We start from the raw sequence: 22,899 nt of genomic DNA, 5'->3' as shown, positions 1-22,899 counted from the left end.
AATAGGTACCACTCCGGCGGGAAGGTAAACTGTGTTTCTGTGCGCTGCTCTGGTTTGCCAGAAGCAGCTTAGTCATGCTGGCCACATGACCCAGAAAAACTGTCTGCTGACAAACATCGGCTCCCTCGGCCAGTAAAGCGAGATGAGCGCCGCAACCCCAGAGTCGTCCGTGACTGGACTTAACGGTCAGGGGTCCCTTTACCTTTTTTTTACATTTCCAAAATATAAGATAAAAAACAAATAAAATAAAACCTACATACAGCAACAGTGTTTTGTGTTGTGTAGGCTCCTATGTTGTAAGTAATGGGCCCCGCCTGCTAGCCTGCTCCCTAAATATTCAACACAAAAAATAGTGACAATTTGTTGTTGACAAAGGACAGCTGGACATATAAAGGGCCCATTGCCTTCATTAGCTTAGGGCCTCATCAAACCTAAATCCGGCCCTGCCTCCAACATTTCTCTGATGAAAACAGGGACGTCCCATTCCATAATGATCATTTTACTATTTACACCCCCACACATCTTATTGGGTTGCCCCAGCACTCTGGGCAGCTTCCAACATACAGTATATAAAAAATAATAAAATATTAAACATTTTTTAAAAAAATCCCTATACAGCAGTGCCTTCAGATGGCTCGGGGGTTGGATAACTCCATACCCTCCAACATTTCTCCAATGAAAATAGGGACATCCTAGGAATTCCGGGATCAAATCAGAAACCTGGACGGCTTCTCTAAATCAGGGATGTTCCTGGAAAATAGGGACTCTTGGAGGGTCTGCACCCAGGTTCAAATCTCTACTCAGCTGCTGGTCAATTCTGGGTCAGTTACTTTATCCCAACCTGACTGCACAGGATTGTTGTGAGAGAGACATGGGACGGGGACTGAAGCATGTATACTTTGCTAAAGGCCTTTCTGGAAAAGTGGGACAGAAATGTGATCAGTCAATAACAGTACTAATCTCTGCACTGGATGCATCTCTTGTTGAATGAGAAAAAGAAAGGAAGTTCCAAAAAAATTCCCTTCGTGTTTCATGAATGTGTGTGCATTCATATCTCCAAGCAGAACAGGGAATGTCTCTTACTGCCAGCCAGGGGAGAGAATACTTGTACAGTGGTACCTCGGTTTAAGAACAGCCCTGTTTATGAATGATTCTGTTTACAAACTCCGCAAAACCGGAAGTAGTGTCCCAGTTTGTGAACTTTACCTCAGTCTAAGAACGGAAGCTGAACGGTGGAAGGGCACCGGTGGCGGGAGGCCTCATTAGGGAAAGCGCGCCTCAGTTTAAGAACGGTTTCGGTTTAAGAACAGACTTCCGGAACGGATTAAGTTTGTAAACTGAGATACCACTGTGTTTTTATGTTGTGAATGGCCCTGCGAGCTTCAGACGAAAGGCGGCATACAAATTCAATGAATATATGCATAAAAATAAATAAACAAATACTGAACTAGATTGACCAATGAGCTGACTTAGTATAAGGCAGCTTCCAATGTTTATGTTTCTCTCTCTGTGAGTGTGTGTGTGTGTTTTGGGGATGAGGCATAGCTCAGTGACAGAGCTGTTGCTTGCCATGTAGAAGCTCCCAATTTCAATCCCCGGGATCTCCAGATAGGGTTGGGAGTGTACCCTGACTGAAACGCTGGAGAGCTGCTGCCAAGTCAGTGCAGGCAATACTAAGCCAGATGGACCAATCCTTCTGACTTCGTATGAAGTAGCTTCCTATGTTCCTTTGCTAATTCATGGCTATCATGTGTTAGTGGGTCATCTCAGATATAACTCTGGGCAAGAAGGAAGGGGTAACTAAACTTTCTTTCTTTCTTTCTTTCTTTCTTTCTTTCTTTCTTTCTTTCTTTCTTTCTTTCTTTCTTCAATGCAAATTCCATGGTATCATAGAATCATAGAGTTGGAACCTGGGGGGTCAGCTGACAAAACTCACCTGCGCTCCTCCTTGACAGGTGGCCCCCATCTCCTTCTCATCATGATGGCAGCCCTGTTTTAGGGAAACTTTTAATGTTTGATGTATTACTGTATTTTAATATTTGGTTGGAAGCCGCCCAGAGTAGCTGGGGAAGCCCAGCCAGATGGGTGGGGTATAAATAATTTATTATTATTATTATTAATACCTCATTATGAGCATTCGGGGGAAACAAAAAAACTCTAACTATGCAAGGAGAACTAGAATGTTTCACACACACCCTTAAAATTTTATCACATCCTCAACATTACGAAAAGGGCCCCCTCTCTTCTCGCAGCCTAGTTCATTCATTGAGATTATTTATATCCTGCCCTTTGCACCGGCCACAGGCTTCTTGACAGCCCAGGGCAGTCCCATGGCTCTCTTCTCCAACACTTCTACCTGCCCTGAGAAGCTGCCTCCACTAAGGTGGAGATGTTGGCTTCCCAACAGGTGGGTCCCTGATGCTTACCAGGAGAGGGGAGGTCAGTGCATGGTGCTGCAAATGTGCCAGCAGCAATACTCCCTCCTCCTCCTCTCTCTCTCTCCTAGTAAGCAATCATGAACCACTTGCTGCCCTGGCAAGCTAAAACAGCAGCTCCACCCCACCCAGCAAGCCACTTCTGGCTTATAATAATATAATAATAATTTATTATTTATACCCCGCCCATCTGGCTGGGTTTCCCCAGCCACTCTGGGCGGCTTCCAACAAAACACTAAAATACAATAACCTATTAAACGTTAAAAGCTTCCCTAAACAGGGATGCCTTCAGATGTCTTCTAAAAGTTTGGTAGTTATTTTTCTCTTTGACATCTGGTGGGAGGGCATTCCACAGGGCAGGTGCCACTACCGAGAAGGCTCTCTGTCTGGTTCCCTGTAACTTGGCTTCTCGCAGTGAGGGAACTGCCAGAAGGCCCTCGGCGCTGGACCTCAGTGTCCGGGCAGAATGATGGGGGTGGAGACACTCCTTCAGGTATACTGGACCAAGGCTGTTTAGGGCTTTAAAGGTCAGCACTAACACTTTGAATTGTGCTCGGAAACATACTGGGAGCCAGTGTAGGTCTTTCAAGACCGGTGTTATATGGTCTCGGCAGCTGCTCCCAGCCACCAATCTAGCTGCCGCATTCTGGATTAGTTGTAGTTTCCGGGTCACCTTCAAAGGTGAGTGCATTGCAGTAGTCCAAGCGAGAGATAAATAGAGGATGCACCACTCTGGCGAGACAGTCTGCTGGCAGGTAGGGTCTCAGCCTGCATATGGAGCTGATAAACAGCTGCCCTGGACACAGAATTGACCTGCGCCTCCATGGACAGCTGTGAGTCCAGAATGACTCCCAGACTGCACACCCAGTCCTTCAGGGGCACAGTTATCCCATTCAGGACCAGGGCCTGCCTCTTGTCCCCCCAAAACAGTACTTCTGTCTTATCAGGATTCAGCCTCAATCTGTTAGCCACTTTACCTCATTTCACTGGCTACAGGACCAGCCTGCCCACGAGACTGGCTGAAGCAGCTGCCTCAGGCGACAGAATCCAGTGTGGCAGCATGCCCTGCCCCTGAGACTGGCGGCGGGACACGGTGGTGGCACCGGCAAGATCTTGCAGAGCTCTCATGAAAGTTCCAGGGAGATCTCACAAGAGTTATTGGGGGGAGGTGCACCCTCCCGTTTTGGGGATTTGTAGCTCTGTGCGAGGTGAACTCAGAATACCTTGAGAGGAAAGGGTGTGTTTTTTCAAAGGTGCTTTAAAAGGTATAGTATATACAGAGCTCCAGAAAAAAATGTTTTCAGGGGAAAGGAGTGAAAGAAAGACATGTTCATGCCTGCTGTCATGTGCCACACCTTGGTAAGGTTTTGTTCCCCCCCCCCAAAAAAAAAATTATTCATTTTATAACACAAATAAAGAACACAAACAGAAAAACAAACAATACAAACAGATTCTTCTCTTAACCTTATTTTTCTAAACATTGTTAACTGGGCTTCCCCAAGTCCCACCTATCTGATTTTCATTTTACTTCATCTTTAGCAGTTTACATATATCACAATTTTTAACCATTTTTTATACATTTACTTTTATCTTAAAAATCTTCACATTTTATCACTTACAAATAAAGTATTATTTTAAAACACACTATCTTCTACTTCTAACCCTACAGCCTATATCCACTTCCAAAGCTATTCTAAGATTTAAATATTGACATATTTTTTCAAATATTCCTTAAACTTCTTCCAATCTTCCTCCACCATCTCTTCTCTCTGGTCTCGGAGTCTCCCGGTCAGTTTGGCAAGTTCCATATAGTTCATCATCTTCATCTGCCATTCTTTGATAGTTGGTAAATCTTGTTTCTTCACCTTGGTAAGGTTAAGGGTTGAGGGAGGTGGACATAGAATCATGGAACCATAGAGCTGTAGACCTGGAAGGGACCCTGAGTATCATCTAGTCCAGCGGTTCTCAACCTGTGGGTCCCCAGATGTTGTTGGACTACAACTCCCATCATCCCTGAGCTCTGGCCTTGCTAGCTATGGGTGATGGGAGTTGTAGTTCAACAACATCTGGGGACCCACATATTGAGAAAGGCTGAAACCCCCTGCAATGCAGGAATATACTGTACAGCTGTGGTGTTCTGAGAGGCCCAGAGGACTTCTTACCAAAAGCACCCTTCAAAGCTGGCAGCAGCCCCATGACTGTGTGGTGTAGTGGTTAGTGTTGGACTAAGACACGAGTGACCAAGGTTCAAATTCCCACTCAGCTATGAAGCTCGTGGTGCTGCCTTGGGCTAGTCACCACCTCTCAGCCTAATCTACCTCACAGGATTGTTGTGGAGATTAAATGAAGAGGGGGAGAACCATGCGTGGCCCCTGGAGCTCCTTGGAGGAAAAGGTGGGATAGAAATGAAATAATAAACAATAAATAAATAAAGCACCGATACTCTGGGTTGCTTTCTATGATAGTCATACTCAGAGTAGACCCACTGAAATTAATGGCTTTACTAAACTAGGTCCATTCATTTAAATAGGTTCACTCAACCCACTGCCTATAACACAAAGATCAGGTCTTTTTCATTTAAAAAAAGCAACCATAATCACCAATTCCCAAACTAACATCTGTTGGCTTTAGACTGAATTCTTTCCTAAAACATAGCTTGTGTACACAGAGGCAGCAAGTAGTTCTGAGCACACACAGACAGACCCTACAGCTATGTGCTTTGCTGTGCAAATATTGTTAAATTGCAATGTAATGGACTGCTGCTATCGCACACACGCACAAACACATGTATCTAATGGTGAGCGTCAACGGCTTGGGCTGCTGTCGATAGAGTGCTAGCACCCCCTCGTGTTGCATCAGTCTTCACAAAGTTCTGTTCTGAAGAGCAGAATTTTCTCTAAAACAGAAAACACAAGAAGCGTGGGTGTTCCCTGTAGTGCTTGTTTTTGCAGAACAGGGAAGGACAGATGAACTTTCTTCCTCTTTCTCCTGAAACATTCTGCAACTCCTCTTTCTGGGCCCACAAACTCTGTGAAACAGTTTTTGTTGTTGTTTAGTCGTTTAGTCGCGTCCGACTCTTCATGACCCCATGGACCAGAGCATGCCAGGCTCTGTCTTCCACTGCCTCCTGAAGTTTGGTCAAACTCATACTGGTAGCTTCGAGAACACTGTCCAACTATCTCGTTCTAAGTTGTCCCCTTCTCCTTGTGCCCTCCACCTTTCCCAGCATCTGGGTCTTTTCCAGGGAGTCTTCTCTTCTCATGAGGTGGGCAAAGTCTTGGAGCCTCAGCTTCAGGATCTGTCCTTCCAGTTAGCACTCAGGGCTGATTTCCTTAAGAACGGATAGGTTTGATCTTCTTGCAGTCCATGGGACTCTCAAGAGTCTCCTCCGGCACCAAAAGCATCAATTCTTCGGCGATCAGCCTTCTGTAAGGTCCAGCTCTAACTTCCATACATCACTACTGGGAAAACCATAGCTGTAACTCTGTGAGTCAGTAGGAGGTGTGTAATTGGATCAATCACTTTTTTTTCCAGACAGGAAAGAAGCAATGTAGGAAAGGGTTGAAAAAACTGGATCTGGGAACTTCCTGTTGTTTTCCATATCTGAATCCCCACCTCACCCCAAGCAAGTAGAAAATGCAAAGCATCATGTTTATATTCTCCTGCAGAGCAAATTCAAGCGTCTGGGAATGGGAATGAGAATGATTCAGAACATAAAATATGGCACTATTGCCTCTGGTTGCCCCAGAAAGTTGCCCAGAAGGGGATTTGGCCCTCAGGCTGAACAAAGCTTCCTTCTCCTGCTGTAAAGTAAGGCGGCATCTCTTCTTCATTTCACAAGAGCTGGCACAGGATCTCATACTCATGAGCCTTGCAATCACTACTGCAAAGTGGTGTGCACAACGGTCAAGTCAGAATGCTAAACCAAAGTGTCCTAAAAGTTATGTGGTCTCTCTGCTCCCTCTACTGGCTTCCTTGTGGATTTTTTTTTAAAAAAATTGTGGACTGCAATTGTGGACTTCTTCACATAACACATAGTTAACATATGGAATGGGGATGGACCAGATGTGAAGGACCAACAGCTTTAGAACATGATTGGACATGAAAGGCCAATGGCTTTAGAAGGGGATTAGAAAAATCTATGGAGGTTTAAGTACGTCAAGGGATACTGGCCGTGATGCCTTTTTACAGTTTCTTCCAGCATCAAAGGCAGCATCCTTCTGAACATCATTTGCTGGGGAACATACAGCAGAGAGGAGTATTGTCCTCACACCCTGCTTGTGGGCTTCTCTGATGCATCTGGTTGACCACTTTGGGAAACAATGCTAGACAAGGTGGGTCTTTGCTTTGGTGCAGCAGAGCTCTTCTTCTGTTCTTAAGAACACTTTACCTGCATCTGAGCTTGGGATAAAGTGGCTGGTGTCTATGAATGTATGAAGGGAAAGGTCCTTGGGATCAGGGCTATGCTGGGAAGCTAACGGAAAGGCTTTTTTTGTGGCCAGATTTGGGCCACATGGACTTCTAGCAGCCTGTCCTTAAATGACTATCCATTGCACTCAATTCCACCCTTTCTACAATCCAGCAGTTTTAACCACAGATGGGAGAGCATATGGCAGAAGAGCTTTTTACAGCATGTTAGCCACATTGTCCATATTTGTAATAGATTTGCAATTGATTTCACGTCAGGAGCCTGGAATGGTAAGTGTGCATATGCAGATGCACACAGAGGCAATAGGCTAATATTTTCATCTTCGGCCCAGTATACCTGAAGGAGCGTCTCCACCCCCATCGTTCTGCCCGGACACTGAGGTCCGGCGCCGAGGGCCTTCTGGCGGTTCCCTCATTGCGAGCAGCAAAGCTACAGAGAACCAGGCAGAGGGCCTTTTCGGTGGTGGCGCCCGCCCTGTGGAATGCCCTCCCATCGGATGTCAAGGTGATGGACAACTACCTGACATTCAGAAGACATCTTAAGGCGGCCCTATTCAGGGAAGTTTTTAATGTATGATATTTTAGTGTTTTTTGGTTTCTGTGGAAGCCGCCCAGAGTGGCTGGGGAAACCCAGCCAGATGGGCGGGGTACAAATAATAAATTATTATTATTATTATTATTATTATTATTATTATTATTATTTGTCATGTGTGGAACTGTGCTGAACTGATGAATGGGCAGAATGAGACCAAGAAAGCTTGAACAGAAGATGATTGCATACAGAAGACCTAAAGCGGTGTGACATACCAACAGAGTTTTGATACAAGTATCTACTGCAGTGGTAGCCGACATGGTGCACTCCAGATATTGATAGACTCCAGTTTTCACTAGCCCCAGCTCACGGTCAGTGGTCAGGGATGTTGCTGTACTCTAGCAGCATTGGAAGGGCACATTGTTGGTCGCCACTGTTCTACAAATAGAAAGGCCCAGCTCAAGATATTTTGCTGCCTGAGACACAGGACATCAGGATGTAGGAAGCTGCCTTACAATGACTCATTACAACTGGTCCATCTAGGTTGGTACTGTCTACACTGACTGGCAGCAGCACTCCAGGGTTTCAGGCAAGAACCATCTGCACCAGTATGTTGCAGGACACCTGTCCTACCAGCAGTACATGTGAGAAGACTCTAGGAGCTTAACATGAGTCAACAGTGTGATGCCACAGCAAATAGAAACTAATGCTTTCCTAGGTTGCATCAACAGAAATAGAGTGGCTGGATCAAGGGAAGTAAAAAAATAAAACTCTATTCTGCCTTGGTCAGACCACACCTGGAATACTGTTTCCATTTCTGGAATGGCTGAGAGAGTTGCATATGTTTAGCTAGGAAAAGAGGAGTTGGAGAGGAGAGGTGATAGCCATCTTCACATATATAACGGGCTGTCACATGGAAGATGAAAAGAAGCTTGTTTTGTTCTTTTTTTTGATCTGGAGAGTAGAACTCAAACCAATGGCTTCAAGTTGCAAGAAAGCAGATTCTGACTTTTTGACAGTAAGAGCTGTTCAATAGAAGAATAGACTCCTAAGAAGGTTGTGGACTCTCCTTCCTTGGAGATTTCTAAGCAGAGGTTGAACAGCCATCTGTCAGGGATGCTTTAGTTGAGATTCCTGCATTGCAGGGGGCTGGACTAGATGACCCTTGGGGTCCCTTCCAGCTCCACAATTCTATGATTCTATTATCAAGTAGCAGGCTTGAATACAGAATAAAAAGCAGTGAAACAGTCCTTAAGCAGAATACCATAACGAGATGATAATCTTTATTATCATTGCCCCATACAGTACAACGAAATTGAAAAAATCTACATCAGACATTCAAAAACCAACAAGCCTGCTATCCTAGCCTGCTTAACCCCCTAAAAACTCTGAAACCCCATTTTAAAATACAATATACTATAGAGACTCCTTACACTGCGTTTAAAACCAAAATCGCATTTGGATAGAAACTGTTTCTCAGGCAGCTAGTTCTAGCCTTTATAACCCTGTACCTTCTTCCAGAAGGCAGAAGCTGAAAGAGATCATTTCCGGGGTGCGTACTATCCTGCGCTATCTCTGAAGCTTTCTAATGACACCTGGAAGCATAGATTTGATCCAAGTGGGAAGAGTGCGCCCAATTATTTTCTCTGCAGTCTTTGCAACCCTGGACAGCATTGTTTTTCCCCTGACCTTGCATCTCCCAAACCACACACAGAGACCATAAGTTGATACACTCTCCACAGTACAATGGTAAAATGCCATCAACAGGTCCTTTGAGAGATTGTTTTTCCGGAGGTTTCTCAGAATCAGAATAAGAAAGATAAAATATTTCCCTTTCAGTTATAGGGAGCCTCATGAAACAATAACAGAACTCAGCTGACCAGTACACAGCACCCAACCAGTTAGGGCCTACATCAAAACTCAAAGGACAGACGCCATCAGGGAGATTTATATTACTTAGTGGCTATATGCTGGCTGCTCTGATATCTAAATTCCTCCCACCTGTTAAGATAGGCCAATACGCAGGAGCCAGCATAGCTAATTAATCTGGCAGCTGCTCCACTGCTGGCAGGCACTCGGCCTTCAGCTGGCTTACAAATGCATCTTCCCACATCCTGCTGATATGTATCCCTGGAGCACAAACCCCTTGAGGTGTGCCAATAAGCAAGGAGGAAGAATCATACAAACCAATTGACCTATCTCCTCTTGTGCAATAGGTTTCCCCTACATCTATGCTGTACCAGAGAGCAGCAGTCTGGCTTAGAGAGCACAAGGCAAGCCATGCATAGCACAGATGGCTCCATCTTCCCTGCTCCTTGGCAACTGGTGCCTGAAGAAGCCTCCTTGCTCCACCTAATGGTAGGGCTGTCCCTGCAGATATGTGATTTATCTTGTTCTCCCATGATAACTGGCTATTTACTTATGAGCAGTTCTGTTGCTCTTTGTGCACACTACCTGACACGGGTGGCGCTGTGGGTTAAACCACAGAGCCTAGGGCTTGCTGATCAGAAGGTTGGTGGTTCGAATCCCTGCAACGGGGTGAGCTCCCGTTGCTAGGTCCTTGCTCCTGCCACACTAGCAGTTCAAAAGCACATCAAGAAGTACAAGTAGATAAATACGTACCGCTCTGGCGGGAAGGTAAACGGCGTTTCCATTTGCTGCTCTGGTTCACCAGAACCATGCTGGCCACATGACCTGGAAGCTGTACGCAGGCTCCCTTGGCCAATAAAACGAGATGAGCACCGCAACCCCAGAGTCGTCCACGACTGGCCCTAATGGTCAGGGATCCCTTTACCTTTACCTTTACCTGCCCATACCCCCAAAGGGCAGCAGCAGCAGTGGCAAAAAAAGAAGGAAAAAACCCACATTTGGTTAACCTTCCCTGCTCCTTCCCCTCCTATACACTAGGGAATATTAACCACTTCTGATAACTTTGGAATATTTTGAAAGTCTCACCAGCAGTGTCAGCAGGCCTCCACATGCTTCCCTCTGACCAGGAGACTTTTCTGGTGCTGTTTCCTCTATCCTGGGAAAGAAAAGGACAGGGTGGGGCCAAGCCAGATCTTCAAGACCTCTTCAAGCTTTTCCTTTCTTGGAGAAATTTGGAGCTGGCATGTACAGAGTTAGACCAATTGTCTATCGAGCTCAGTATTGTCCACACTGACTTGAAGTGGCTCTGCAAGATCTCTTCCAGCATTACCTAGAGATGTTGGGGAATGAACCCAAAACCTTTGCAAGCAAGGCAGATGTGCTACTACTTGGCTATGGCCCTTTCCCTGCAAAGAAATCAGGGTTCTAAACAGGAAAAGCTGGTTGTTGTTGTTGTTTTTCTTGTGTGATAAATATACCGTATACCCCAGGCTCTGAGTGCACCAAGGAAAAGATTTGCTGATATTATCTCTGCACATCTGTGCCTGGTTGGACCTTGCTGAGCCATGACCGCTATGCTAATGTGCTGGCATAATTGCCCATTCCGAATCATTTCAGTCATTTAGGCATGATCACAGATGAGTGTCACCCTTCCATCTCACTCACGGTCTGTTTTGTGTTGAATCCCAAATGATGGAAGTAGGGGTGGGGAAACAGGCGAGATCCCATAATCAAGCACATTCTCTTCATCAGGAAAACAGAGTCTTATATTCCAAACATCCTTGTTTTACTGGGAGTAGTCCTGATTTTCCCAGCACCTGTCCTTGTTAAATCAAAATCCCTATTTCATCCCTGTTTTAACCTTTGAAGAAGATGCACGTTGCACCAGCAGCAAAATGTTGCAGCGTGGAGTGCTGATGTGTGGATCCAGTTTCCGGACGCCTCGTTTCAACACACCATTTTTCAGTCTCTCCTCCCAACAGTCAGACAGCATTGCATGTCCACCAAGCAGGCTCAGTCCTTACTGGGTTTTTATGAGAAGCAAGGGATTACCACCTACTTTGGATTCCCATTCCCTAAAGATTTGTACTTCTGAAAATCATGGTGGATTCCCCCAAGTCGACTAATACCCATATCTTGTGTGTAGATGACACTGCTTTGGCTACATGAACAACAGCACTAACAACCTGAACATCAGAAGCGGGTGAACGGTGTTAGGGCAGGAACAGCTAATGTGACACACACACACACCGGTATGCTAAAGTTTGTTTGTTTGTTTGTTTATTATGATTCCACCTTTCAACTTACCAAAGAAGTGTTCAAGGAGCCTAAAAGCACCCAAGATACAATAAAACAATCAACTATTAAAGTGAAACAGCAGTCTTAGTCAGTCCCCACCTGGAGTACTGTGTCCAGTTCTGGGTACCAGAATTTAGGAAGGCTATTGGCAAGGTGGACTGTGTGCAGATAAGGATGACCAAGATGACAAAGTGTCTAGAAATCAAGCCTTGTGAGGAATGGTCGAGGCTGCAGTTGGGTATGTTTAGCCTGGGAAAGAGAAGACTGGGAGATGATATGGTAGCCATCTTCAAGTATCGGAAGAGCTGTCACATGGAGGAAATTTGTTTTTTGCTGCTCCCAAGGGTAGGACCCAAACCAATCAGTTCAAATGGCAATGAAGAAGATTCCAACAAAACATTAGGAAGAACTTTCTAAGCGTAAGTGCTGTTCAACAGTGGAACAAACTAAATGGGAAGATGGTGAGACTCTCCTTCATTGGGTTTTGTGTTTTTTTAAGCAGAGGAAGGATGGCCATCTGTCATGTTTGCATTAGTTGAGATTTCTGCATTGCATGGGGTTGGACTAGATCAGCCTTTCTCAACCTGTGGGTTTTCAGATGCTGTTGAACTGCAGCTCCCGTCACCCCTAGCTAGCAAAGCCAGAGCTCAGGGATGATGGGAGTTGTAGTCCAACAACATCTGGGGACCCACAGGTTGAGAACCGCTGGACTAGATGGTGCTCAGGATTCCCTTATAACTCTTCAATTCTATGATTCTATGGTTCATTGACTGATAGCCAGCTTAGAAATTCCAAAATTAATGGAAACCCCACTGGGGAAAAACATTACTCTAATGAAACACTGTTTAAACACACACACAACCCTGGAACTAAAAGTACATTAAACTCGCAGCAGCTTCAACTGGTTTCCAAATCCCCAAATGTGCCCTTATAAACACATTTGAACGCACAGAAACACACAGCCTCAGGCTGCTGTTGCTGAAAATACGGGCAGCCCACAAGAAGTAAGGCAATGGAAAGTTAATAAGCTGTGGTTTTCTGCCTGGATTATCTACACCTGCGGTTCATGCTGTGACACACAGACCCCAACCACCAAAAAAAGCTGCAGCTCCCAGGAAGAGGCTGGGTTGCAACTCCCATCATCCCTGAGTCTGACCATTAGACATGCTGGCTGCAGCTGATGGGAATTCTTTGAGAAAAACCATGGGCTTGAAATGAGCTTGATATGAATGGCATGGCTGTGACCACAGTCTGTTCCTAACTTTTGCTGGAGAAAGTAGCTGCCTGGGAGCTGTCTGTGGTCCTGCAACTTCTGCTTTGCCTTGCCAGGTGGGTTCTGGCATCGAATCTAAACACAGGTGGACTCCTATGGCTCCCTGACAGAGAGGGGCTGTGGACTCTCCCTCATCAGATCATCTTGGAGCTGAATTTGAAGTCATCTAATCGGGATGCTTTAGCTCTCCATTTTCTGCATCAATGAGAGGGTTTAACTGAATGGCCCTACCAGGTCCCTTCCATCCCTATGCAACCGAACTTTTCTTCACTCTGTCACCAAGATTGTTTTTGTCATTTTAACAAGTTACACAGATTGCAGCCATTGTCTTCTTCCAAATGGGCATGGCAGCAGAATGGCCCCATTTACTTCAAAGTTGATTTCAAACCCCCCAGTTACACTCTCCTAGCTGCCTGCAATTTTGCTTCCAAGGCTGTTCCTACTGAAATTCTAGGGGGCCTTTTTATTTTTACTATTCCCTTTTCCTTTTTGGCAAGTGTGTTAGCTTTAGCACATGCACAATAGCACACAGCTGTCCTTGAATGGAAAACATCCACATAAGGTTCTTTTCCAGGGTCTTTGTTGCAAGCTTTTAAAAGGAACATTAAACCTTCGTTTAACATGGCATTTTCAGGGGGTGGAGCACTGCAAGCACCCGTCAGACAATGTTGTGGGCTCAGCTTACCATTATGAGGAGTTTATATTGATTGAACATGTGGCTAATAAAATAGCATAAGAAAACGTATCTCATTACTGGGGGGCGGGGAGAGCAGGGCAGAAGGCAGCTTACCGAGTAAACTACACCCGATGCAATCATTCCTTTATTTATTGCATCTATTTGAAATTGCATTTTATTTATCCTGCTTTCTCTATTAAATGAGATTTGTGGTAAGGCTGCATTTTCAAAATGGGATGGAGAAATTATGGGTTCTCTTAGACTACCCATTGGAAAGAACTATTTTTATCTTTGTGGTAAGTGAGATGAGCAATTGCTAGTCCTTTTAACTTATTAAAACCAATTTCCCTTTTCCTATTTCTCGCTAGAGCCTGTCATCCTTTATCCTGTTTTGTGAGGCTTTTTTAGCCCGAGGGGTAGAAGGCTTCCTTCCCACTTTCCGCAACAGCCAATTAAAAATTAGCTGTTTTTAATCAGATCAAACATATAAGTTCAGTGTCTTGGGAGTGTATCAGGATACACAGCGCTACCAGTGGACGAGTGGTGTCCAACAGTTGGTGGGACCAGAGCCAGTGACAGTCAGGGTCAACTAATTTTGGTCTTGCTCTCATCCTTCTCCTGCCTGAGTTCTACAAGGGCAACATGGATATTAAGGAGGAGAAAGGAGACAGCCAGGCCACCCTTCTGAGTGATTGTAAGCAGAGAGGCAGGATTGCTTGGAGAAATAAAGACAGGTTGGTGGAGCAGCTTCCACTGGTCCTACTTTAGGACTCTAGCTCTACCTCTCTAGCTCTACCTCTCTTTTAAATCAGAACCAGTGAAGGCAGTGAAGGTCCTGCGTGAGTGTCTGGAGGTGGTAGGAAGATGGATGGCGGCTAACAGATTGAGGTTGAATCCTGACAAGACAGAAGTACTGTTTTTGGGGGACAGGAGGCGGGCAGGTGTGGAGGATTCCCTGGTCCTGAATGGGGTAACTGTGCCCCTGAAGGACCAGGTGCACAGCCTGGGAGTCATTTTGGACTCACAGCTGTCCATGGAGGCACAGGTCAAATCTGTGTCCAGGGCAGCTGTTTACCAGCTCCATCTGGTACGTAGCCTGAGACCCTACCTGCCTGCGGACTGTCTCACCAGAGTGGTGCATGCTCTGGTTATCTCCCGCTTGGACTACTGCAATGCACTCTACGTGGGGCTACCTTTGAAGGTGACTCGGAAACTACAACTAATCCAGAATGCGGCAGCTAGACTGGTGACTGGGAGCGGCCGCAGAGACCATATAACACCGGTCTTGAAAGACCTACATTGGCTCCCAGTACGTTTCCGAGCACAATTCAAAGTGTTGGTGCTGACCTTTAAAGCCCTAAACGGCCTCGGTCCAGTATACCTGAAGGAGCGTCTCCCCCCCCCCATCATTCTGCCCAGACGCTGAGGTCCAGCGCCGAGGGCCTTCTGGCGGTTCCCTCATTGTGAGAAGCAAAGCTACAGGGAACCAGGCAGAGGGCCTTCTCGGTAGTGGCGCCCGCCCTGTGGAACGCCCTTCCAGCAGATGTCAAAGCGATAAACAACTACCTGACATTCAGAAGACATCTTAAGGCAGCCCTGGGGAGGCCCAGCCAGATGGGCGGGGTATAAATAATAAATAAATTATTATTATTATTATTATTATTATTATTATTATTATTATTATTTTATAGTAACCAAAGTAGGCATGATGTAAGGTAGTGTTGTTCAACTCTGGGAGTCCCCAGATGTTGTTGGGCTACAACTCCCATCATACCTGACTGTTGGCTAAACTGGCTGGGGATGATGGGAGTTGCCCAACATCTGGAGATCTAAGGCTGAAGAACACTCACCTAGGAGATGAGATTTCCCAATCTCGTGGTTAAATGAGACCACGGCATGGGATGTCCTGTGGTTCAGGACTGTGGTGCTAGAAGAGCAGGTGCAGTTATTTCTTTCTGCCATGTCATTCCATTAAATCACACCACCCCTGGCTGCCATTATTGTACCTATTTCTTTCCATGCATAATGGCAGCTTGAGGGGGCAGTTCATGGGGCGATGAGTTAACACTCACTTCCTCAGCACCATTAGGAACTTAGAAAGTTGTTTTATAGAGATCAAGTCTCATGGTGAAAGGTTGAAGAAGATAAATATTTTTAGCCTAGAAAAGGGATTGGTAAGAGAAGATACTATGTGGCATCTCCAAACATTTGAAGGGATGCCACATAGATGACAGATCTCTTTTCTACTGCTCTGGAGGGTGGGACCTGAAGCAACAGGTTCAGATTACAAGAAATGGGACTTTTGACTAGAAATAACAAGATGAACTTCCTAACAAAAAGAGCTGCTTGACAGTGCACAAGATGGCCTCTGGAGGTGGTGGACTTTAGAGGAGAGGCAGAGACAGAGACAGAGACAGAGAGAGGTTGGGATGCTGGGTGATAGAATCCAGTGGATTCCCTGTGTGGTGTAGTGGTTAAGAGCGGTAGTCTCGTAATCTGGGGAACCGGGTTTGCGTCTCCGCTCCTCCACATGCAGCTGCTGGGTGACCTTGGGTTAGTCACACTTCTTTGAAGTCTCTCAGCCCCACTCACCTCACAGAGTCTTTGTTGTGGGGGACGAAGGGAAAGGAGAATGTTAGCCACTTTGAGACTCCTTAAAGGGAGTGAAAGGCGGGATATCAAATCCAAACTACTACTACTACTACTACTCCTCCTCCTCCTCCTCCTCCTCTTCTTCTTCTTCTTCTTCTTCTTCTTCTTCAAAGGGGCTGGACTAGATGACTTTGCGGCAAATTCCAGTTCCAGTATTCTATTGTTCATCTAGTCCAATAGTGTCTACTCTGGCTGGAAGGTCCTCTGCAGGGTCTCAAGTAGAGATTACATGCTACCCATACCTTTGGGTCCTTTCCAGCTCTACAATTCTATGATTCCTATGATCTCATTTGAAAACATCATGCTTGGGAATCAACCTGCTACCTTTGGTGTCTAAAGTAAGTGTTCTCCTGTTGAACTATGTTCGCTCCTCCATAAGATATATCAGAGACGGGAAACCTTGTAGCCTTCCTGATATTGCTGGACTCCAAGTCTCATTATCCTTGACTGCTAGCCATTCTGCTCTGCTCTTCTCCACGTGAAACATACTTAGGGAGCATCTCCAGTTAAAAGGATCAGTTGGCAGGTGAAAGGGACAATGTTTCTCCACCAAAGGTCATGGAAAGCTGCTGCCAGTCAGGGCAGATGGACTTTCCCCAAACTCGTGCTCTCTAGATGTTTTGGATTGCATCTCCTCTCAGCCCTGGCCAGGACAACTATTGGTCAGGGGTGATGGAAGATATTGTCCAACAACTCTGAAGGTTATGGTAAGTCAGACTATTGGCTTGATGGACCAATGGGATCACACAGAACAAAGCAAATACATGTGTTCCTATAACTAGCCCAAGTCAACCCAAAAAGGTCCACCCTGAGCAGTCCAGGTTGATGGTGTCAGTTGGAATAAAACAAGGTAACTTGGAAATGTGTGCATTTCTGCTCACACACTTGGAGACAAAGGGAAGAAAAGCCAGACCACATTGCTTATGATTATACCACTTTTTGCCTTTGAAGAAATATTTCAAATACAAGCCCATGATGTTTCGATTCCAATTATGTCTGGCTAACCCATTATTGGCACAATCTCAATTTCAAAGAGTAATTTATTGCTAGGCTGTACAAAGTCCGATCTTTGGAATTCAATCTGTTATCTTCTTGCTAAGCATAAAATCTTGCTTTAGGAAGCAATTTAACCTTTCCCTTACCCAGCACTAATCTGGGGAGAAATGGCACTTGCTCCCTTCAAAATTATATTCCTATTATACCATGTTCGATTCTTCTTCCATTGTCTTCCCTCCCATGACATATACACTTTCCACAGTGAGCTTCATTTCAATTAAGCGCTCACCAAGTCCATTACTGGCTTGTTAAGGAATATTCAGTTTTAAATGAAATGAATGTTCCTTTTACTGATCCACCTCAACCCAACAGAAGCCACTTTATATTCAGCCAAATACTGGGTTGCATCCAATGTAGTGAAAAGTTAACAGCACTTAGCAGTGTACTTGTTGCACTGATTTGACACTGCTGCACAAGGGCGAGGGCATTACTAACAATTACAGTGCAATGGTTTGGCTGCTGCACCACTTCAGATAGTGCATTTGTTGCACTGGGTGCCTTTGTTGTGCAACCTTTAAACTCTGCCATCTGCTAGCACAGCACAAGGATGGAGAATAAGAAAATCACAGAATCATAGAGCTGGAAGGGACTCCAATGGCCCAGAGTGGTTTTCTAGTATTTGCACAACCTGAAATTTGAGGCAAAGTGCACAGGCATTATTCTTCAAGAGAGTCCTTCGGGGACTGACCTCGCTGTAGGGATACTAGCAATGGGAGGTTGTGCAAATGACAACGCTAGCAGGAAGGAAAAAATAACGGAGAAAGAGAAAGGAGAATGGTGGGAAGGAATGAAATGAGAAAAAGGAAGAGAAGGAAGAGAAAAAAGACCTTGACACAAATTGGGGAATAACAAGAAGCTCTGTCCCCCCGTTTTATTAATTTAAAACAACCCTTAGATCAACCCTTAGAATAGGCTTTATGAAGAATAAAAGGAAACCCTGTTCTGTTACAAAGGTGGCACACCAACCCCCAACCTCTGCCAAGCAATGCACAAGATTCCAGGGGGTTCCAGGCTCGTGTTTAAATTGAGAATCAAGATGCAGCAGAGACCGCAGAGACTTTATGATATATGGTTTATTCACATAAATACAAACTGAGTGTAGGTGGAGGGAGTGGCAGATAACAGCACTGTTTGTTTTTGTGTGTGTTTGTTTTTTTAATAATTTTTATTTATTTATTTTAACATATAAATTATAAGATGTACCACAAGACTTATCACTTATACAATCTTTTTGGACTTCCATCAGCACCTCTGATGATCCACCGTTTTAACCACTTCTTATGCATTTCTTAACTTTATATTGCCTTTACATCTCTTAACAAATCATCCTCCCCCTTGTCCATTTTTACAATACTTTTAATTATACTCCTCACAAAACTTCTTGCAACCCTACAAACGTCATCTGTTCTTCACAATTACTTTTCAAATAGTCCGTAAATTTACTCCAGTCTTCCGTGAATTTCTGGTCTCACCGGTTTCGAATCCTTCCTGTTAGTTTATCTAATTCTGCATAGTCCATTAACTTCATCCTCCATTCTTCAATCGACAGTAACTCTTCTTGCTTCCATTTTTGGGCCAATAATATTCTTGCTTCTGTTATTGCATATAAGAAGAGCTTACATTCCTTTCTATTTATATCACTCCCCACAATGCCCAATAGAAATGTTTCTGGTTTCTTTATAAATGTATATTTCAACATTTTTTCCAACTCATTATATATCATCTCCCAGGAGCATTGTTATCTCAAGAGTGCCTCTCCCTGCTTTTCTCATGGCTTCTGCCAGCTTGAGTCTAGAGCAGCCAGCTATGCTCCCAAATCTCTGGGCTGCCACCTCTCCAGCCAGCAGCTAAGAAGGTTCTGGCCTCTGTTCTCCTTCTTCTTCCCAGTACACCCTGCAAAACACAGCCCCTCCCTTTCAGTCCCAGCTATTCCAAGCCTGATGCAAAAAGTCCAAAATCTTCCTGGAACATCACACCCAGTTACCCTGCTCTCTGTCCACTCCTCAGAGCACAGAAAAAGGACAGTTCTTTTGCATTGCCAATGGCCCTTAATGGTCCAGTATTGTTGCTTAATGGCCTTGTATTTAGGAGCCTAGCCAGGCTAGTATTTTGCAGGGGCTAACCCAGAATTTCCTCTGCAGCTTCTATTTTCCTCCCGTATCCCAAATATTATCTAAATACTATCGTTTATTAATTTCTAGTATTCACAAACAGACTCTGGTACTCCAAATCTGTAACATTTCTCTTCATTTAATTATTTTTTAAATCTCATCTACTCCTTCTTAAAGGAGACGCTGTGGGTTAAACCACAGAACGTAGAACTTGCCGATCAGAAGGTTGGCGGTTCAAATTCCCGCAACGGGATGAGCTCCTGTTGCTCGGTCCCAGCTCCTGCCAACCTAGCAGTTCGAAAGCACATCAAAGTGCAAGTAGATAAATAGGTACCGCTCCGGCGGAAGGTAAACGGCGTTTCTGTGCGCTGCTCTGGTTCGCCAGAAGCGGCTTAGTCATGCTGGTCACATAACCCGGAAGCTGTATGCCGGCTTTCTCGGCCAATAAAGTGAGATAAGCACCGCAACCCCAGAGTCGGCCATGACTGGACCTAATGGTTAGAGGTCCCTTTACCTTTACTCCTTCTTAAGAAACAGCAAGCTAACCTCATATGCCCAGCTGCACAAAAACATGGTTCCAATTGCAGAGGTTTTTCCCCTCGCTGCAAAAAGAAGGCCAGTAGATGATCCAGCTTAATAAACTAAGCTTGTCCCACATGGCTTTCCCCTCTCCCTTCTTGTGATCTTGTCCCACCACAAATGAGCCTGTTTCAGTGAACCATGGTTTTGCATTTCATCCAAATCATGCAGCTATGGTTACCATGTTCATAGGAACATAGCAAACTGCCTTAATGTCATACCCATTGACCCATTCAGCTCAGTATTGCCTACACTGTCAGTGCCTCTCTAGGTTTTCAGACTGGAGACATTCCCAGCCTTACTTGGTGAAACAGAAGATTGAATTTGAACCCCTCTGCAGGCAGATGCTCTGCTGCTAACTTACAGTCTTCCCCTTTTGGAACAAAACCCTTATCTGGTTTGGAACAAGCTAGGATCTTAAATCAACTTCAAACCATAATTTAAGACCCTGGCCGCTTCTCAACAGTCTCCCATTACATCCAAACAGAGAGATTGTGGTTTCCAGGTTCAGAAACAGATAGCCTCTTAAACCATGGTTTGGAAGCTGGTTGAAGATTCTAGTGTCTTTTGAACCCGGAAACCATCCTTTTTTATTAGTTTTTCACAGTTACATTTTCACAAATAAAAACAGTCAGTAATTCACATTTCTACCAGTTCTAAATTTATACAAATACCTTTTCACAAACCTTCTCTTTGAGATTCTTTAAATCTCTGGACTTCCCTCCATACCCTCTTTTGGTTCCTTATATTAACCAAGTTCTTCTGCACATCCATTATTAAGCTTTTTCAATTATTATTTCCCTTAATTTTATCTAATTGTCTGCTAGTTGCAAGCATTTGCGGGCACATGCGCTAAACCCTGTCTGTGGTGCCTACCCCTTTCCCCAAATGATAACACAAGAGACCAGAGTATGGGTTCAAATTGGCCACAACTTTATTGAATTTCAGAAGTGGGAAACTTGGCACAGGCCTTGGCAGGTAACCCCCTCAGCCCGCCTGGCTGACGATATGCAGGCAGTTGAGGTCCAGTGAGAGGGGACTACAAAGCGCAAACTTACACAGCATGCCCTTCCACCAACCTCGTCCAGGGAGTTTGACCTACATGCCACCGCTCTAGGGCCAGGGACTCCCGGTTTGTGCCCTTTAACGGGCCCTGCAAGCGCCGCCGCATGGGGAGGGAGCATGAATGCACCCCCCCCAACTTGATGTTAGACTAAAGGCTACCTTGCCAAAGCCTAGAACCGCCTGGGCCAGCAGGCAGTGGCGGGGGGCAATGCCACCTCCCCGCCACTGAAAAAAGTGATTAGGCCGCGTTTTGCAGCCTAGTGGGGCCCGCACTGTCCTCCTGGTGCCCCCCCCCCGCCGTAAAAGCAAGCAGTGGCCTTTCTGGAGCCCCATTCCGCCCGCCTGGGTAGGAAGGGGCACCGGGCAGGAGGTGGTGGGGAGCGATGTCCCCCCCCCCCACCGCCCAAATGCAAGCAGCTGCCGGTGGAGGAGGCAGCCCCACTGCTGCCAGGGAAAAGCTCCAACTGAGCACGCCTAAATGCAGCCTAGCCTGGTGGAGGGGCAAATCCCCCACCACCACCCAGGCAAAAATAAAGAAGGCTGGTTACTTACCTCAGTCCAGCCGCCTGGATACACTCCTGATCCTGATCTTGATCCTGGAAGGAAGAACAGCAAAAGAGGCTTGAGCTCAGGAGTCAGCCTCTTTTCTCTTGGCCTTAGGCCCACCCCCGGCCAGCCGGCCATTGTCCTCCCTGGCCGAGGGCGGGTCAAAGGCCAGCTCAAGCAGGTGGGTGGCACCCGCCCAGGTGAGCCTCGCTTGGTGCCGCAAACCCCACCCACCTGTGGGGAAGGGAGGGCAGATACAGTGGTACCTCGCAAGACGAATGCCTCGCAAGACGAAAGAGTTTTCCGTTTTTTGAGTCGTTCCGCAAGACGAGTTTCCCTATGGGCTTGCTTCGCAAGACGAAACGTCTTGCGAGTTCTTGCGAGTTTGTTTCCTTTTCCTTAAAGCCGCTAAGCCATTAATAGCCACTAAGCCGCTAAGCCGTTAATAGCCGCTAAGCCGCTAATAGCCGCTAAGCCATTAAGCTGCTAATAGCCGTGCTTCGCAAGACGAAGAAACCGCAAGACAAAGAGACTCGCGGAACGGATTAATTTCGTCTTGCGAGGCACCACTGTATTACTTAAAACCCTGCCAATGTATCAACCTGTTTACACTATTTTTGCACATAAACAATAAATAATTCCCACCCTTTTAAAAACTTCTCGTTGTCGTTAATTTTGCCATTTCTGCATAGTCCATTAGCTTGATTTGCCATCATCCTTTCCCAGTTTGGATGTAATGGAGAACAATGGGGAACTGAAGACTTCCTGTCTTATTGCAGCATATGGTGAAAAGGGAGGAGGGAAGTTGTGGCACATGGATGGAACATGTGGCCGAAAGGCTAATCTGTATCTTGCCTTATTAAACTGAGATGTGATTTTCCAAACTAGGTCAATGTGTCCAACTGCACATTAGAATAAATTCAGTTCTTTAGTGACTGTCCACCAGCCTTACCTCAACTTATTTGAGTACATTTCATTCCATGGCATGATCCTGATCAGAACTGTGCCAATATACGAGGTCCCTACCTGTAAGGTAGCCTTTTCGGAGGTGAGAGTCTCCACCCATTTTTGTTTCTGGTCCTGCCCATTTCTGGTTCTAGCCACATCCACCACTAGCATGCATCCCCCTGATGTTCCCTCAGGCTAGAAAATGCTCCCCGTCCCTCCTATAAAATCACATTCCTACTTCCTGTCACAATCTGATTTGTGAAAAAAGTCTGCTCCAAATTCTCCTGTATCAACTCTCTCTCTTTCAGTTCCCAGTGTTCCCAGACATAACTTGGCATGGGTTAATGAAAAAAGATGTTTTTCAGGAACACCTAACCACTAGCTACTGGGGGATTTCTCTGAATAGATGTCTTTGGACACTTCCCCCCAAC

The 22,899-nt window shown here is 45.4% G+C and overlaps 1 long non-coding RNA gene across 1 annotated transcript in view; it reads right to left on the bottom strand.

Moving 5' to 3' along the window:
- The window catches only part of LOC310693984, a 507,188-nt gene extending 485,102 nt beyond the window's left edge, over window positions 1-22,086 (bottom strand). Inside the window, exon 1 of the long non-coding RNA XR_014519450.1 lies at window positions 21,787-22,086. This is a non-coding gene — a long non-coding RNA (uncharacterized lncRNA). The remainder of the gene's footprint in view (window positions 1-21,786) is intronic.
- Between the last annotated feature and the right edge of the window lie 813 nt (window positions 22,087-22,899).

Source organism: Podarcis liolepis (assembly GCF_965112155.1).
Source record: "Podarcis liolepis genome assembly, chromosome: 15".
Taxonomy (NCBI): domain Eukaryota; kingdom Metazoa; phylum Chordata; class Lepidosauria; order Squamata; family Lacertidae; genus Podarcis; species Podarcis liolepis.
Note: the sequence above shows the minus strand (reverse complement) of the source record. Positions and strands in the feature narration are given on the sequence as shown.